Genomic DNA, 16305 nt, shown 5'->3' on the forward strand with positions numbered 1-16305 from the left:
GCCTTCAGGGACAACTTCGGGAAGGGTTCTAAATTTTTTAACATGTTAAAAAATCCCCGAAGGTGCGTCCGATGTTGAGGGTTCGTATTGAGTTCGTATCACCATCCTCACCATCGTAATGTCACCGGGAATGCATCTTTGAACATCGTATTGCATTCGTGTTTTCATCGTTTCCATCGGGCAGTTTTGACATTACGATGTCTACACGAATGAATCACGAAGCTATCCGAAGGTCTTACGATGGCAACACGACTTCGTGAAGACCTCGTAATCCCATCGTGTTGCCATCGAATAAAAGTACGAAGGCGACAAGATGGAACTACGACGGCAATAAATCCAGCTAAATGTAAGTTAATTTTCGCGCTAAAATACATTTAAAGTGCCATGCGCGATATGTACTGGTCAGTCTAATACGACAGTTAAGAAAGACGTTCACAAAACATGGAGCTCATATCATATGATTCTATGAGAACAAGTAAGGCGACAGCGTTGTTTCTATTAATTCAAATGGAACAAGAAGAGCAGCTATTACAGGCTCAGGATTTACTTTTACAAGTAAAATATTATTTTTTGTCAATTTTTCATATCAAGTAACATAATGAAAATCATAAACGCGTCTCGTACACCAACACTGCAGGTACACGTATATAGGGAAACCAACTTTTTCTTCATTATTCTGATTTTTTTATGTATCGTCTGAGTTGTTGTCACACGAATGTTTACTCCATAACCATTTTGTTTTCTATATGTCATATTTTGCCACATTTGTTGCTTTCCCCACGTCCTTCCTTTTGTCTATATTATTATGATATTCTCCTGGAAAGAGCTCTTTTTGAATAAAAGGGGTCAACGAACCCATTACCTTATCTTTAAGATAGATCAGTAAACATGGGCATAATTATGGGTGATTATTCAGACTAGTGCACACATTTTACAGTTCAAACAAGGCAATGCCGAGCGTGGCATCCCCTCGTATGTAACATATTGGGGACAAATATGGATACTATATAATATATATGTATATCGGCATATAATTTAAATGCATCGTAAGATGTACACGACGGTTTTTAGACATCGTATGGCCATCGCGCCATCATCGTAATCCATCGTGTAGCCTTCGTGATCCATCGTGTAGGCTTCGGCTGAGATATGAAGCTTAAATTCCCGTCTTCGGTTAACCTTCGTATGTCCATCTTTTGCAATCGTATATAATTTCGGCACCATCGTATAGACTTCGTTATTCATCGTACTTGCTTCGGTCACTTTTTGGTATTTTAACGAGATCGGGACCAACTTCGTACGAACTTACAATTTTCGCATTCGGGTGTCCATCGTATAGAAAAATCGGGACAGTGTGACGCGGGCATAAGAATTAATTGACAATTCAAGATACGTTTATAGCATTTGTTTATGTAACTGTTTTCTTTAGGTGACATGTTTATGGCCTAATTAACACCTTTGATGGTCTTGAATCTGTTGATCACTTTATCATGGGTTAATTAGTGTTATCACTTATATTTACACGGGTCAATGTTTACTTTGCAATTTACTTCAATCCAGACTATTTTGTAACCTTCGTTTCGAAAGGCTTTAATTTTTTTTTATTGAAACCCAAAATCCACGAATTAAAAAACCCACGAACATGTAAATATTGCTCAAACCACGAAAATTGTTACTCACGAATTAAAGTACTTTCACAGTAGTCCTAAAATACACATTACTACATTATTTGTCTTGTTTGTTTGGTGTGTTCCTTGATTTTCTTTGTCAGCTAAATTTGACCTTGATATATTTATCTGGGTACCATCAGGTATAGTCATTGAAGGTGTCTTAAACAATAAAATCAATATGTTTGCAGATAAATACATATACCACCAAAAGACCGGAGAAAGACTTTTAATTATTAAAATGTATAGTTTAACTCCTTTATTTGCTTTTTAATACTTCAAAAGATGTGTGTGGCTATTTCTATGTCATCTGATAAAGGTGGCCTTCAAATGAAGCGTTTCGCAAGCACAGCATTTATCAAGTTTTATCATATGTTTAGTAGTAAATACAGTAGTTTTGCATATTTGATAAATAGCCTGCTGTTTAATCCATATCGCGCAACTTTGATGCGCACCGTTTATCGCATACCCTTTATCACACCCCTACCCTTTATCGCATACCCTTTATCACACCTTAACCCTTTATCACACCCCTACTTTTTTTTTTTTTTTTTTTTTTTTTTTACATAAAGTCAGTTTTTTTTTGTTTTTTTTTGCTTAAGAAAAATTTTCCTCAAAATAGGTCAATTGTTTTAATGACGTCATTTTTTGGTTTGTGACGTCACAAACGTCAAGTTTTCATATTGTATGTGACTTCACGAACGTCAAGTTTTCATATTTTTTGGCACACTAAATGCAACTATAAAAAATACAAAACACACAAATAAATACAATAATAAACAAAATATTTTTAAAACAACAGCACGCAAATTGTAAGGTAATCCAGGTGCTTCGGATAAGTAATTGAGCAGTTCTTTTAAGGCCTTTGAAACAAGACAAAAGTAGAACTGAAGGTAACCCAGTGCTTTGGATCAAAAAACAGTTCATATAACATTATACTCTTCTGTTGAAATATATGATAAAGCGTATAATACATGGCAAAATCTGTATCACATGCCGTATCACCCTCGACCAATATCATCCCTCGGGCCTAAAGGCCCTTGGGCTGATATTGATGTCTCGGGATGATACGACATATGATACGGATTTGCCATGTATTATTCTCTATTTATTTTCATTTCCTATTAAATAGTTAATACAACTTTGGTGCAGTTTTAATACCATTTCTTTAATTGTTGTGCTAATTTTCACATTTTTTCAGCGTAGCGAGAAAAAAATATTTCTCCTCACCAGGGAAAAACCTGTTTTCACCAAATGGTTGATTGGTCGAAATCTAAATATGACGTTAATTTTTTCTTGATTTGTTCTGAAGTTCCTTTTATGACGTTCTGACAAAGGTGACCAAGCTTGATGACGTCGCGTATAAAGAAAACCACTTCCTGCAAATCTTTAAAAAGGAATGATAAAAATCATTAAAGAAAAAGATTCAACCCTATATTTTATGTATTACGATATTTCTTCAATCTCAACAGTTCTGATTATTTTAAAAAAAAACTCGGCAAGCCTCGCGCTTTAAATGTTAAAATTTAACTGTCTCGAGTGGGGAAATGTCTTAACACGTGTTGCAGTGATGGAATCTATATATCATCAGCTAAGTAACCAGTGCTTCGGTCTTGATAAATTACACAACTTTTCCGTGAATAAACTTTCATTATTATGATACTTTTGTTCCAAGTCCCTCACACAATGTCGACCTTAATTTGATTTGGCTATTCTTTATATGTCATGTTTTGTCATATAGCTTCTTAACTATTCGAGTATTTAGACATCTCTGGATTTCAATTTTATGGTTTTAGATTTTTGATTATAGATTTGTTACATTCATTCTATAAAAGTATAATGAAAATGAAAGCAGGAGTTATACCTGATCACGTGGTGAATATGTCCGCGATGGCCTATTGCTTCGTATTCGTAAAGACCATTTCTGTATTGATTCTTTTACCTGGAATGCAAAAAATAGGAAATTAACTAATTTGATTAATTCAGAATGTATTACACACACTTTTAGATTATAAAAGATATTATTGATTTTAAGTAGCAAGAGGTACATACTACAGTTTATATTTACCACACTGTGATCATTTCGTCTTGTCTAAAAAAATGGTTTTCTGATTGATTACTGTGTAAATTTAGGAATTAAAGAAGATGAGGCATTTACGTCAACGAGAAAGCAATTTAATAATACAAAAAGTCATCCAGAAATGAACTTAAAATGAACGTAGGGTTCAACTATATAAAATAGCAGCCCAATGAAACGAACAACCGCATCCAAAAAGAATAGTGGAGGGGTAGACTTAGCATTTTCAACAATGGAATAAAGAGAAACTCACGAAAAGGCTCTTGACCCAAACAGGTATTTGAATAAGTTAAGAGCCAAAGACACCATTTGGTCAAAATGCTTATTTCACATTGACCCGTCTCTCTCAATTTTTAACAAAATTATGTTAAATAGTTATTATACAGTATAAATCAGTGAAATCGTGATTGATATTTCATAATTTCTTTGAACAATATTATTCATAGAAAACACATTAATATACTTCTGAAAACGACAATGGCTTACCTAAAATCACCTTATTCATATATGGTATTGTAAATATTCACCTACTTGTTGAAATCGTTGAGTAAATGAAGATTTTCTTGACAGTAAGTCTTTCGCCCACTTTTCAAAATCGGTTTCATCATTTTATGTGCTCCTATAACAACGCTTGTTTTCTTGAATATGGTTCATATTTATGCGAATGGAACCTCTGGAAGGACTATTTTGACAACTATGAGTTTCGTTCACATAAGAAGTTGGAGTCCTATCCACATCGTAAGTATTGTCATTTTCTCTCCGACTATATTGAAACGGATATTGGAGTTTGTCCTCTGCTTCATATTGTATAAGTTGGTTTGGATGAGCCCCTATTGGATTGTAATTAAATCTTTCTCCCTGCTCGTCAGAATGTATTGTCGTTCTGTAGTTATCTACTCCTGGTGCATGATTTATTTTTTTCTGTGTTAGTTTGAAATCAGGCTTAAGCTCAACCTTCGAACCAAAATTTCCACGATAGTCAATACTTTCATCTCGTAATAAAACCTGTCCATGTGGTCTGTCATTTTCAAAAGAATATGCTGTATATGGTTTATCTGAAAAATGTCGTCTAAGTTGTTCACTCGCTGTTATAATTGAAATGTCTTCTTTATCGTTTACTTCTGGTTTGTTCATGTTATGTGTTCTGTGATCTTTGTAGGTTCTGTCGAACACTTTCTCAAGTGACGAATTATTCCATTGTACATTTCTTCTAAACTTTCCTGAAGTTCTAAGCTGATACTTATTGGAGCTAGGTATATAGCGTGGATGGTGAATTCTATACACATTGCTTCGCGATTTCATATAATTGTGATCCATATTCTATGAAAGCATGCCTCGCGGATGGAAAGCTTTGTATCTAGTTCTGTGATTTCGGTTAATTACACTTTTCTATCGTATGGAAGCATGCATCATGGAAATGAATAAAAGCAAATGCTTGAATTGCAACTTTTACTAAACACAATCATTACATTAGGCAGACATAAAAGAACTAAACTGGAAAATAATTAAATGAAAAATACCGTGTATTGTTTTTGAACATATGAATACAACTATTGAGCCATAAATAGCGTCAAGAGTACTCCTTTCACTTAAATATTGTAAAAAGGTGCTTGTAAATCGATTGTTTGCTTTTAAGAATTAAGTAAACGAATCAGACAGTGTATGTAAATAATGGAAGTAGTATAGTATAGTCATATTCATCAGGTGTGGGTACATGACAATAAGCATGTGTCTGAATCGCTTTTTCGGAACATCAAACCTAATATTCGTAGCTCACTGATGTAAAGCCTGTAGAAATAGTTATCAAAGGTACCATGATTATAATTTAGAACGTCAGACGCGCGTTTCGTCTACATAAGACTCATCAGTGACGCTCATATCAAAATATTTATCAAGCCAAACAAGTACGATGAATCGTTAGGAGATATATAACCAAAATTACAGAAAAGAAACGCCGTATTCATCTGCGGCAAACTTTACCTGAGGGATTTGGAACTTTCGTTTTTTAATGATTTCTTTGTTTACCAACTGGACGTTTTAGAAACGTATCTTGTAAATCATGTAAGTACATGACTACTGAGCCTATGACAAACTCGGGGACAGCACAACATCAGAGTTATCGAACCAGTAGTTGTAAAACGTTAATTACAAGGAAATTTTAACACGGATATCCCTTAACAAATGTCAAAAATCAAAAGCTCAAACACACCAAATGAATGAAAAACAAGTATCACATTCCTGACTTTGAACAGGCAGTAAATGAAAATAACTAGTTATTAATTTTGCTCGTCTGAAAAGCTTTTACTGTTTTACTGTCGTTAAGAAAGTTCGAATCTAAACATTTGTAAGCCATAGAAATTTTAAAAGTGATATAAACCAAAAAGACTAGGCGAAGAGGTCATTATACTTTATTAGAGTTCACTTCTTTGCTTCTATAGGGACAAAGCATGACCTAGTCATGCACTGTTATTATATTTAACAAGGCATTAGACCGTGATTATTGATAACATAAAAGTAGTTTGATTTCGTTTTTTTTTTGTAAGATAATAAAACCATCCCGATACCAGTATGTGTATCATAAAGTGTATTCATAATATCTAATATCTGAAAAGTGAAGAATATGGTGTAAAAAATGGACCATAAGTGAGGCAAAAGATGCCAAATGAACAATCAAACTCATGTGTCAAATTCTGGATGTAGTCAGTTCGAAGACTTTTTTTTGTTTTGAAAGGTGCTGGAAATAGTCACCATTAACCTCTCTATATTCGTTCAGTGAAATTCAAACACATAACACTGGTCAATCTGGGACTGCAGTTTCAATGTATTATGAATTGAAAACATATATAAAATATTACATTTAAAAAAAACTTCATTTCGTTAACTGGCAATATTATAGAATCAAAATGAAAATATATACAGGGGGATTTACACAAATAAATAACACCAAAACGAATAATTTATTCGAGAGAATTTAAAATACTCATAGGAATTTATTAATGATCTTAAAAATAAAGCTTATATAATTACGTACGAAATTTTTTGATTTTCAAGTTCGTAGGATATGATATACCATATTATCGCTATTTTGAGCATTTTTCCTTTGATCTTTTTTTGTGATAATTTTTCATATCATGCCACTCGCTTGAGATGGAAAATTATCGCTAGAAACTAAGGAGCCACGTGGCGTTGCTAATGAAATTGACATGAAATTGACATGAAATTGACAACGTCGTCAAAGGTAAAATAGCGATAAACAGATTATCATTGGTTATCTCAACTCCAATGCTTTTCTCGCTTTCGCCGTGACCGGCTCAAGCGAGAAAATCAATCTCGTTGAGATAACCAACGATAATCTATAAATAACAAATAATGAGATAATACTGCAATATATCAGACTTCTATTTCAGTACAGTGCAGACAAAAGAACACGTTCGAGTTAATATGTCCTTCATCGGAAAAGCATATCAGTTATGGTCGCCTTTATGACGACATTTACCAGAAAGAGTGGACCGCCTTATCCCTGCACTATATTACAGTTCATCAAGAGTCTTCGTGATTGTCAATATGTGGGACAAACTAGAAACAATGTTTGTTCCGTGTGTACTTAATTACAAGTCCCTGACGACGGCAGTGATGATTATCAATTAAAAAATATTTAATTTGCCTTTTAATTCGTGCAATATATCATCATTTACTCGCTCAACGTGAGAAGGAAGTGAGAAGACCACGAAAGGCACGAACGATGTATCCTAAACCCGTCTTTAGACGGAAATGCAATGAACTCGAAAATGGTCTAATGAATTTTCATATACACAAACCTGTCCTGTGCACAGTATGATGTACAACCTGTTCATTTTCCTGTCCTGCACATGATTTTTTAAAAATCAATTATCATTTTTCGTTTTTGAACAATACAAAATATTGGGCTTCAATTTTGTAACGTGATAAATAGACCTAGTTTTTAGTAGTGTGCCTTATAGCGACACATCTAGTATAATATAAAACCGTGTCCTCAGGCCATATACTGCACACAGTACAAGCAGACGTTGTGTTTAATAAAAAAAAACATCTCCTTTAACATTACTATACACATTATCAAAACTCACTGTACATGTATTATTATATTCAAACGTGTTCCAGACCATACATTACCCATTTCTTGATGGTCTTGAAGTATAGATTATGCGTACTGACGCTGTTTAAGTATTCTTTTGTTTGTCTTTGTTAATGTTGCTTTGGCTGTTAAGTCTGGTTTTTTTGTGTGATATTCATTTGACGTGACCCTGTCCTAATGCATACCGTAAAACTTTGAACTTTGAACGACAAAATTATTTTATATCTACCTGTGTGACGTCAAACGCGCGATTCTACGTCAGAGTTAATGTCAATCTAACCATGTGTCTGTTAGGGTTGGGATTCGTTCCCAGTACTTGAAATCTTTTAATCCTTTATGGGTGGATTTTACATACATAAATAAAATCGTAGAATAAAAAAGCAAAATGAGGTTGTTAGGTTTGATGAATGCCTTGTTGTGCTTTTTTGTTACATTTGGTTGTTTTTATAGTGATTAAGATGATAACACAAAGTTGACTGATGTACCCTTATTTTTGACATTTTTACCTATTGTGTCTGTTTGTTTTGTTCACGCATCGTTGTCAATATAATGGAATCTGTGGGACTGTCATACAAGTGAGAGGTTTAGCTACTTTAAAACCAGGTTCAATCCACCATTTTCTACATATGTAAATGCCTGTAACAAATCAGGAATATGACAGTTGTTATCCATTCGTTTGATGTGTTTGAACTTTCGATTTTGCCATTTGATTAAGGACTTCCCTTTTTGAATTTTCCTGGGAGTTCAGAAAATTTGTGATTTTACTTTTTTCTATCACACAATTCTGTATTATATAAAACATAAGTTATTTTTTCTTGCTTTACACAATACTGACACCTCTAATATTATATACAAATAAGGCAGGTATTTCAGATGTTTTTATGATTGTAGACATGCTTTATATGATGCTATATGACTCATGATGATAGACAGTACTGAAATAAAAAAAGCATGTTTTATATGATGCTATATGACGCATGATGGTAGACAGTACTGAAATAAAAAAAAAACATATTTTATATGATGCTATATGACGCATGATGGTAGACAGTACTGAAATAAAAAAAAAACATATTTTATATGATGCTATATGACGCATGATGGTAGACAGTACTGAAATAAAAGATATGTTTAAACGATTCTATGTTAAAGGCGACAGTAGTATACCGCTGTTTGAATTTCATAAATCGATAAATAAAAAACAAATCCGAGTTACAAACTTAAACTGAGGGAAACGCATCAAATCAGTACTTTTTGGTGCGTACCTTTTAAAAGTGTCTTTAATATTACCGTTATATCAATAACTTTAAGCTGAATTTTTTATAAAAATGTTTGATAACATAGCTAGGAAATAGACCAGAAATATTCAAACTCAACTTAGTGTGTAAGAGACCGACCATTTCACAATAAATCCGGATTTAGTTTTAAAAAGTCTGTTATGTTACTGTCCATCCTGTTACCAAAAATTGTAACAGGGAGGACATATACCCTTAGAAAATTCAAAATGTTGCTGAAATAATTGACACGAACGATATAAAGAAGTATAGTACCAGTTGTTCATTATCGAACTATATTTTAATTGACAAATGTAAAGTTTATTTTGGAAGAAATGATATTATATTGAAGTTATACCTTCGTTTGTAACAGGAATGGAAAAAATTGGTAACATGATAGTCATTTATATAGAATTTTATTAGAAACCAATGCATTATGATTTGTAAGTTGTGTAAGTGACTGAACAAACAATATATTATAAAATAGAAGTGAAATTGAGAACCGTTATATCCTTTTATTACTGTATTGTCCATCCTGTTACTGTGAATGTTCGTTACTATTACTGAAGATAAATCACCAAAATAAATTTACTTTGAAAGTCTTTCATCTTTTGATCCAGTTTCTAGTCAATATGGACGAAGAGACACACAACTGTAACTTTGTATTTAGTTTATGAGAATAAAATTTTTTTTCATTCATATCCATCGATGCAGATTGGGTACCTAGAACTTTTAATGAGAAAGCGGATTTCATTAGTCGTATTATTGATTACGACGATTGGGGTGTTGGTAAACAATTGTTTACGTATTTAGATTCCCTGTGGGGACCCCATTAGATAGACTGGTTTGCTAATGATGACAATCACAAGTTAACGGTATTTTATTCCCGTTATTGGACGGTGAACTCGATTGGTATTGATGCATTCACTGTGAACTGGAATGGTGTGAACGGTTGGTTTGTACCTCCCGTCTGTTTAGTATCGAAAGTACTTCGTTACATGAAGCAATGTATGGCACATGGAACAACTGTTCTGCCTTTAAGGAAATCGACAAGCTACTGGCCGATATTATCTCCCACTGGTGAAGGGTTTATTATGGTTCATCATAACAAATGGACAAATATGGCCGTATTTTCACCTAAAAAACTACTCTGTGTACAGACTTACCTGTGCGGTTTGGAAAGTTTTAATGCCTAGCATCCACTAGATATATAAAAGTTAAATGCATTTTGTGTTTAAGAAAGATAAAATCTTTCTTGGTTTTTGATGGGCATTTTTTTTTCCTTTCTGCAGAAGGTGCAAAAATAAACAAACACCTGAATTCCTTTCATACTGTCCACTCACTGACTCAGGTGAACTCTTTAACTAACCTATAATTGTGAAGATACCTCTTGTCCATGTCAATTAAGGACAATGAAAACAATACAAACCGGTTTTGTTTTACCTAAGGGAGCATCTCATAGTTGTACCACAACTTAGTCATTTTCACACCTTTTGCATGAAGGAAAAAAAATGCCAATCAAAATCCAAAAGAGATTTTATCTTTCAAAAACACAAATTGCATTTAACTTTATTATATCTAGTGGATGCCAGGCATTAAAACTTTTCCAATTTCACAGGTAAGTCTGTACTCAGAGTACTTTTTGGCATGTAAATACAGCCATATTTGTCCGTTTGTTATAATGAACCTTAAAGAGGTGAAGGGATGTATTGACCTACCCACTAACGAGAAATACTATAACCCCGGTAAAGGAAATAAATCAGCTACTAACATGTTAAAGATTTTAAGTTTGTGGTGGTTTATTTCAGCTATACACAGGTGGTTGTATAAGGACCATGCAAAATGCCTATAAGTCGGTCCACATGACATGTCAACCAAATGAAATGAAATTTTGCACACATGTTATGATAGTCGAGAGAAAAAAAATTCTAACTTTAAAATTTATTTTATGCTATTTTTAGATTTTACAGCGCCATCTACTGGAAATGCCTGAATTTCGAAAAAAATCTACAAAAAATATCATAATTTTGTTAGTCTGAATATGCTAGATAAGGTTATGTTTAACTGGTATTTGAATTAATTTTTATAACAAGTATCATTCGTCCTTCGAAACTTGACAAAATGTTAAAGCTTGAGTATAGCTTAATTTTGAGGCTGACCGGTCCAAAAAGGGCATTTTGGGCATATTTTGGATACTTGGTAAAAAGATCAACAAAAGGTCATAAAATATCTTAAAGTACTTTGATTTTTAAATGTTTTAAATATTTCTATAAAGGTTTACATATGTACTACAAGTTTTATGATTTTTGAGATGGGTCTCTTACACCGTTACCATTGCAACGGAATAAAAATGGGTTATTTTCATATATTTTTTAACAATAATCTGTGTATCTAATCATGAAAACTTATTTATCTTTTGACACTATCTCATGATATTTGGCATAAAGGTGTACTACAATAAGACAGTATATCTCATAAAATGAAAACTGCCAATTGACCTTGACCTTTGACCTCAAGGTCAAAATATTTGATTTTTTTCCCTTTTTTTTTTACTAGAACACACATTTTCTCTTTCTTGAAGATTTTTTTAATACTTGACACACCTAAATATGATGTCTTGTGTACCATTGATAATGACCTTGATATTTGACCTTCAAGGTCAAAGTCAAATAGGTAATTCTATATGTCAGTCTAAAACAAAACATTCTGTCTTGCCATATCAATATGAAAGAGAACTGTACTGACTGATTATGAGACAACTATCCATCAGTTAAAATGGTTTGGTAGTAAGCAATTTTATTTTATAGGCCACAGAACGGACAAGACTTTTGCAGTACAACTAAGGGTTTTTCCCTGGATTCATGTCCCGCTCCTTCATATATAATGATGAGCTATTTATATTTATCTTTTAAAAAAGTTCAGAACCCCATCCGTAAACCATATTTAATCTTAATTGCCTTTCTAGTTCATTATGAGGGTCAGAGGAGTTTGCGCCCCTTATAAACACTTCAGATACCCACCTTTAAACTATAAACATGTACCTTAATGATATATCATGACTAGACCAATTAAGTGTACCATATATTATGTTCCTCATGTCCTAAACCCTCGATTCATAAATTGTTAAATTTATTGGAAACAGTCTTTTTTTTTACAAGAATAATTTCTACAGGGGAGACATTAGTTTTTATTCACTAATACAGTTCTAACGAGTTGTAGTTAAATTTTAAAAAAATCGTAGAATTTTAGCTTTATGCAGAAACTTGAAATACTTCAAATTCAGAACTTTATGTTTGTAATAATAATTATAATTGCATATTCATGGTGACCGTCAAAAATGTGAGGTTAATCGAAGCAAATTTAAATTATACTGTAACAGAATATTGTACAAAAATGAAAATGCAACTTTGGTTTATATCAACAGCCTAGGCCATATAAAGCTAACTACATGGTGTCGGGTTTCCAAGTTTGTTGCAGATCGTTTAGCGACCTATGGGTGTACATTTATTTGTTGGCTGGTTAACTTCCGAGATGAAATGTTGCACCCTTGACATATACCCGATATCTATTCTTGTTGTCCCCTTCAGCATCACATTGCAGCGGGGATATATAAATGCTGTTCGTTAGTCTGTCCGGAATCGGTTCGTATTGTAAAGTATCTAGTATAATTAATCGTTATCTAATTTTGATAAAATTTATGCCATTACTTTCTAAAGATAAATGGTCAAGGCTGAAGATGAGCCCAGTTTAAACATTTAGAAGTTGGGGGAACATTGAAAATCTGTTGTTTAATTCATATTGCAATTATTTTTGAATTTATAGAAGGTCTCAATAAGAATTATAATTTCAACAATTAGAAGACAATTAACATCATATTTGTAACCTTCGCGGCCGTTTATACTACTCATTCACCACCAAATGTGATTTTATTAACGCATCATACATACACCACAGAAGTTTTATGTGGGGTTTGTGGTACTCCATCCTGGTTATGGTTTGAACTTTTATTTACTGATGTGCGTCTTATCGACGTTTTTCGCTTGTCAGACCAAGGCTTTTCCATACTCTTTAATGTTTTGAGTTTAATTATATGTTTGCGGTTTACCTTCACCTCTGTTTCTTTCTATGTGTATTTTGATGAATACTCTTTGACGCGGCTCGGTATTTATACATCCCACTAGTTAGTTATAGTGTTATGATTTTTTGAATCTGTTTCCTAGTATGTTTTTTTTCTCTCTTTATATGTTATCAGGGGTTGTTAGACTATTAAATTACCCTGTTGTCCTACGTAGTTATTTATATTTTTATATACTATGTCGAATTGTTACACTATGTTGACTGCTCTTTTCCTTTTATTGTCACTGACTTTTACCTATTGTGTCTATTTGTTTTATTCAGTTTAATGAGATTTAATGCAACTTGCATACAAATGAAATATGCAGCTAGCTGTAAAATTAGGTTTATTCATTTATACAAAATGTCCTTTTTTTAAGTTTTCCCATTTACTGTAAATCTTGGCCAGGGTGCCGCAATATCACCGTGCGCAACGTCCCAGTGTGTCCAGATTGACACCCCTTTTATTTTACTGTCAATGCTGATGGGATTTGTTTTTGTGGGGATGAGAGAAAAGTGTTTTTGGCTTTTTCAAAACGATGGAAAAAGTTTGTGCACTTAAGTCTCGTATAGTCTATCCACTGCATGCCTGGGCAATTTGGGTTCCCCTCCAAAATCCCGGATTCACGCTACCCTTGTCGTTGCTGGCAGAAAATCAGTAAGTGTATACATGCTACATGTATGTGTAAAAAATACTTGTGTAGTCTACTTGATCAAACATAAAAACGAACAATGATGTTTCAACAGTTTATCTGCTATGATCGGAAACAACCCTCCGAACTAGGCGATTCGGGTACCCCGACGTTATACAAAATGAGACCCGAGATTTTTTTCATATTTTTCCCAATTTTGTCTTCCATCGATACAATGAATTATATCATATTAGACATCTACTTCGTTTTGTGAATATGTATTCGATGCAATCTCTATCATCAGTTTAAACATTACATCCGCGTAATACATGTCGATTCTTTGAAAGTTACGGACATCTCTATTGGTTTGATGAAAAAAGTTACGGACAAGTTGTTTTGAAGTTACGGACAGCCTAAGTGTTTTTTAAAATCGTGCTGTGATCGTTTATTTTGTAGAATTTAATCACCTTTCCAGTTTAGGGGTTTCCCTAAACGATTAATACAACTTTTAAATTCAGTTGTTTAATTGATGCATTCGTGGTATTGTTATTCTATAGAAGAAAAGTATCTAACCGACGCAAGGCGGATCCATCTTTGGCTGTGGGTAACTTAAGTTACCCACAGCCGTTTAAGCACAGTGAATAGTCAGTTTGTTTGATTTCAAAAATATAAACTAAGAAAACAATGAAGATTTGATAAATGAAGGCTGTGTTTTGAAAGGCTCAAGCTCACCTTGGTCTAGGTGCATTTTAAACAAAGGACACAGATGGATTCATGACAAAATTGTGTTTTGGTGATGGTGATGTGTTCGTAGATATTGACCCACCCCTGTGACGCCATATTACTTTACTGAACACTCTTGCTGTTAACAATATATCTATCTATGATGCACTATGCCAAGTAGTTACAGAGAAAAACATTTTGTAAAAATTTACTAAAATTTATGAAAATTGTTACATTTTACCCCTATGTTCTATTTTAGCCATGGCAGCCATCTTGGTTGGCAGGCTGGGTCACCGGACACATGTTTTTTTAACTAGATACCCAAATGATGATTTTGGCAAAGTTTGGTTAAATTTTGCCCAGTTGTTTCAGAGGAGAAAATTTTCGTAAAAGATTATAATTATTTAAGAAAAAATAGTAAAATTAACTATTAAGGGCAATAACTCCTTAAGGGGTCAACTGCCCATTTTGGTTATATTGACTTATTTGTAGATCTTACTTTGCTGGACATTATTGCTGTTTACATTTTATCTCTGTCTATAACAATACTCAAGAAAATAACCAAAAACTGCAAAATTTCCTTAAAATTACCAATTCAGGGGCAGCAACCCAACAACGGGTTGTCCGATTCATCTGAAAATTTCAGGGCAGATAGATGTCGACTTGACAAACAATTTAAAACCCATGTCAGATTTGCTCTGAATGCTTTGGTTTCAGAGTTATAAACCAAAATCTACATTTTACCCCTATGTCATATTATAAGCCACGGCGACCATCTTGGTTGGCTTGCCGGGTCACCGGATACATTTTTTAAACTAGATACCCCAATGATGATTGTAGCCAAGTTTGGTAAAATTTGGCTCAGTAGTTTTAGAGGAGAAGATTTTTGTAAAAGTTAACAGACGACGACGGACGACAAACGACGGACGCCAAGTGATGAGAAAAGCTCACTTGGCCCTGGTGAGCTTAATAGAACTTATTATAATACCACATCTTCTTATTTTTATATTGTATGCTTTTTATACGACTGCAAACAATTTTTGGGATTGTATATAAAAGGTATGATATCGTCGTCTGCGTCTGCGTCGTCTTCCGAAAACACTTTCTCTATAATTTTTGTAAAAAAGTTCAATACCACAAAAGGAAAATTGGGGTCGATTTAAGGGATGATGGTCCCAACCGTTCAGGAATAAGGGGCCACAAAGGGACCGAAAACAAGCATTTTTCTAGTTTCAGGATAATTACTTGTGTTAGTATTTCTATTGCTCCAAAATTGTACCACAATGTTTAATATCACAAGTAGAAGGTTGGGATACATTTTAGGGGTTATGGGGCCAATAGTTTAGGAATGAAGGACCAAAAAGGGACAAAAAACAAGCATTTTTTCTAGTTGCCAGACAATAACTTGTGTTAGTGTATGGATCTCTCTGACATTGTACCACAAGGTTCGTTCCGTATAACATAGGGAAAACTAGGATTGAGTTTGGGGTTAATAACCCAAACATGGAGGAATAAGGGGCCAAAAAGGGCCAAAAAGAAGCATTTTTCTGGTTTCTAGACAATAACTTGTGTTAGAGTGTATGGATCTCTCTGGAATGTACTACAAGATTCCGTTATACAAAGGAGAGGCTGTGATTGTGTTTTGGGGTTATTGCTTTAAAGGGGTTTCAAAAAGGTAAAAAAAGGGGTGGATTTTTTTTCCAAT

General features: G+C 33.7%; 1 long non-coding RNA gene across 1 annotated transcript; it reads right to left on the minus strand.

Annotated features, from left to right (window-relative positions):
• Window positions 1–1371: 1371 nt before the first annotated feature.
• Window positions 1372–6371, minus strand: LOC139518067 (uncharacterized). The gene is made up of 3 exons (XR_011663282.1): window positions 4276–6371; window positions 3532–3609; window positions 1372–1829 (listed from the first exon to the last, which is right to left on the minus strand). It is a non-coding gene; the product is annotated as an uncharacterized lncRNA (long non-coding RNA).
• Between the last annotated feature and the right edge of the window lie 9934 nt (window positions 6372–16305).

This window comes from Mytilus edulis, chromosome 3 (assembly GCF_963676685.1).
Source record: "Mytilus edulis chromosome 3, xbMytEdul2.2, whole genome shotgun sequence".
NCBI lineage: Eukaryota > Metazoa > Mollusca > Bivalvia > Mytilida > Mytilidae > Mytilus > Mytilus edulis.